We start from the raw sequence: 3,976 nt of genomic DNA, 5'->3' as shown, positions 1-3,976 counted from the left end.
GAGCTGCTCCCCTTGTCCGGGTCCTTCACTACCTCTTGGATTCTCTCGTCTAAAACAAGGAAGCAGGTTAGATGGATAAGGGCTTGGGTGGACAGGGAGATAGCAAAAAATCAAATACCTAGAGCTGTCGGCAACACCACGGGTGGGATCTTGGAGACTGCAGCAGCAACTCGGGGAAGGAACAGTTGATTTGTGATAGAGGATGCACGACTGAGTTGCCCTACACGGTGATTTGGGGACAGAGGACGCACGGCGTGTTGGAGCGTGAGGGGCGAGAGGTAGGAGATGAGCGAACGCGTGGTTGTCGCAGCATTTTTCTGATGACTACGCGGACGGGGGCGGTGGCTGGGAAGAATTGGGAAGAAGAAAAGAAGTACCTAGGGTTTGGCTGGGTGGAAGTAAGCGGTGACTAGGACTTGGACTGCAAGAGGGCCGCGCCTGATGAATTTTTCGCGCCAATGGACAAGTGAGCGCGCGGGGCCAATTGATCCTGGACATTTTATGCCGACTGATATATCGATACAACATATGGTTATGCGACTGATTGTTCAGCGCTACATGTATATGCATATAGCGACTGATGTTCTATCGAGAAATAAAGAATTAGCGCCTGACAGTTTGTGTTTGACATATACCGACCAACGGTTCGATGGTTATGCTGTATTTATAGTGACTGTTGTCTGACACACCAATTTAGTGTTGTGGTATAGTGAACTTGTACTGCTACTGTAACGTTTTAGTGATGTGTATGGGTGAGAACTTGAACGCACGAATAATTGTTGAATAAAGTTGTGTTTTTCTTTTTTTGTTATTTAGAATGGCCATGGACCAGCACCGGCCGGCCAGCATGAAGCGTGATCTGGACAGCAACCTTGCATGCAGCATGCAAAGAGGTGCATGGAGAGCATTAATGAAGCAAATCATCAATTAATGAGGGCAAATCTGTCATGTTTCTATTTGGGTTGTAAAGATTTGGAGCAATCTAAGCACCTACCTACAAAGTTTGCATTACAAATTTTTTTGCACAAAATTTCTGGGTTGTAAAAATTTTGCATTACAAAGGGAACTAAACAGGGCCTAAGTTATTATTGGTAATAGCATAATGATGTTTGTGTCAGTACGTGCTCGTGCGTTGCAACGGGAGAAAAAGTGCCACATACCTATTTGTATGTTTTCTCCTTTTTATAAACTTGAGTCTATAATTTATTTTGTGACGACATCCAACATATAAACAAATGTTGGCAATAATATGACAACGTCAAGCTTGTATGAAGTTAAAATAAGATCCTGCTAACCACAAAAATATTTGCTCATAGATACAATCAACGATACATTGGTACAGTTGAATATCAAATTTCATGAATTTTTTGAAGACAAGTAAAAATTTGTAACTCAAGTTTGCGTGGAATTAGTTATTGATATCAACGGGTACTATGTGTGATGATTATGACAGAAGACAGCTCGTGTTTTCCACATCGTTTTATTGTCGGTGATGGCACTGATGCATAATTGTAGGAGGCACATTTATTTAGATAACAAACTACTCGAGTTCTAATTTCAAGATTTGATTTTGGATTATCGACTAAATCAGGTTATAACATAACAATATAAGATCTGTTTTTAAAACATTAATAACTTGGTGGTAGGAATATTTATTTCTCATCAGTCAAAGGTATGTTCAAAGCTGATTTTATTTTTTATTTTTATTGTTATTGTTTATCTACCTATTTCTATATTTAGTTGTACGTCTGAACATGATGAATAAGGAAATTTAACTGCAGGAACTGGAAAAGAAATCAGAAAAAATCGTGGCCAACGAGGAGTCAGCTCTCGTTCCCGTCCTCTAGTTGGTCTCTACAAGGAAAAAGAAAAAAGAAAACAAAATCCAAACGATTCTTGGAAAAACAAAAAAAAAAAAAAGAAAGTAAAACCGAAACAAGAAACTTGTTGTGGTTCATATAATAATATTAGTTATTAGGAATAGATTCTACTCTAAAAAAAAGAAAGTAAAACCGAAACAAGAAACTTGGTCTACATGGCACATAACTTTTATGCTTACTTCTAACTTAACACTAGTGAAAGCGTTATTAGAAATATAAATTACATAATTTATGGTCATGGAATTATTTCTCGTATTAGATCGTATTGGTATCTAGATGTAGATTTGAAGGGTATCTAAAAATTTTTAATAGCTGAAGAGGGGTAATTGGTATGAACATATATATTATATATGGATTATGTTATATCTTTCGTAACAACATATATGCAGGATATTTAAAAAAAATTAAGGATTACTTAGTGTTATATTTCATTATGGCAGAGTTGGGTTGTTTTAAATTAACTTTTCATATTAAAAGAGCTAGGAAATTTAGAGTAAATTTAGCTGGTTATTTTCAAAAATATTTTTACGAGCCTGAGATGGGAGAAACATAAATAAATGTATCACCTTCTGAGGTGATTTAAATTTGATATCTAATCATGCACAACTACAGCCTAGCTAGTACTCTGACATCCAGCTGATGATGCGAAATGAGGCTTGGCATAGTAGGAGATCGATGTATGATTAAACATCACATTAGGGTACGAGACTGTTAAAGCAGCTGCAGCTACACGTACATGCTGCTGCTTGTAGTTGTAGGTACATTATTAGCACATGCTGAACGACAGAAGCAGAGGAAGCACACATCCATATATCCATACATACTGATGATGGTCACTGGGCCGGCGAGATGGGTATGGTTTTGGGTTCGTGCTTAGGCTTGGGGATAGAAATCTCTAGCCAGCCCGTATTTTCCACATTATTATCGCCTGCATCTTATTACTGTCGTAGCCGGGAGGCATCAGCAGGCGGACGTCCAGCGAGCTCGCCGGGCTCTCGTCGACGACGACGACGTTGCTCTCCTTTTTCTTGTACCTGATGACCAAGAGCGCCTGGTCCGATCCTCCGTTGTTGCAACCTCCAGTTTATCGTTGCTCGTCGTCTCCCCCACCAAAAACTTGAGGGTGATTTGGTCCTTCTCGTCCTTCAGCCTCCAGTCGCCGTCGTTCTTTTCGCGATCGAGGGTGCACCAGGGCTGCATTCCAAATTTCAAAATCATCCCAATTTACTTCATTCATTTATTTATTTCCTTCTCCTCCTACTACTACTTGCATATGCATTGGTGTATATATACAGTACTTACTGTAGTATATATATGTGCTTAACATGCATGTTATACGTACTTGCATTATATATACACTACTCTACATATATAGGAACTACTATACGTACGAAGTACGTACCTAGTACGTATATATTGTACACCAGCTACAGCTTATTACCACTGGGTTGGATGTCGTTGTACCCGTACTTATCCGCATGGCACGTGAAGAGAGCAGCCCGGGAGCGGGACTCCTTGCGTGAGGTCGCCCAACGCAGCGCCGGGCTCCGGATGGCGTAGGAACTCAACATCGCCATCTATCACCGCTAGTGCTAGCTACGTACAAGGACGACGGTGTGTGCTGCACTATGTTCTTGTGCTCGATCGATCGTGTATGCAGGCATGCCCTATATATAGAGGCCGTACGTGTGGGGGACAAGCTAGTGCTGTGTCGATTTGCTTCGCCAGCTAGTTCAGAATATGTATCTACAGTGAACTGAACAAAAGCAGCTGCTTTTGTAAAAGTATAAGCATATCTGATGCTTAACTTTGCTTTGTGTGCCGGTTCAGAATATATGTGTACAGTATAGTATATATTTAGTGAACTGAAGAAGCAGCTTTTGTTATAAGCAGACAGACTGTTCGTTTATTCTTATTTGCTAAAAGCAGCTTTTGATGCCCCTACGAAAGTAGGTTTGTATTACCTCTTTTGCTTGTGTGCCATTTGGGAAATCCAGAAGAAATGGTGATTACTGAAAAAAGATGCCTTGCAACCCCTCAAAATCCTATACTTCCCACAATCTTCTGTGTTAATTGGCGGCGAATGTTCACAAATC

General features: G+C 40.2%; 1 long non-coding RNA gene across 1 annotated transcript; it reads right to left on the bottom strand.

Annotated features, from left to right (window-relative positions):
* Positions 1–2,520: 2,520 nt before the first annotated feature.
* LOC103629050 (uncharacterized) lies at positions 2,521–3,522 on the bottom strand. Its single transcript, XR_554082.3, has 2 exons — positions 3,322–3,522; positions 2,521–3,074 (listed from the first exon to the last, which is right to left on the bottom strand). It is a non-coding gene; the product is annotated as an uncharacterized lncRNA (long non-coding RNA).
* Positions 3,523–3,976: the final 454 nt, after the last annotated feature.

Source organism: Zea mays, chromosome 6 (assembly GCF_902167145.1).
Source record: "Zea mays cultivar B73 chromosome 6, Zm-B73-REFERENCE-NAM-5.0, whole genome shotgun sequence".
Classification (NCBI taxonomy): Eukaryota; Viridiplantae; Streptophyta; class Magnoliopsida; order Poales; family Poaceae; genus Zea; species Zea mays.
The sequence above is the reverse complement of the archived record's forward strand: the minus strand, read 5'-3'. Positions and strand labels throughout refer to the sequence as shown.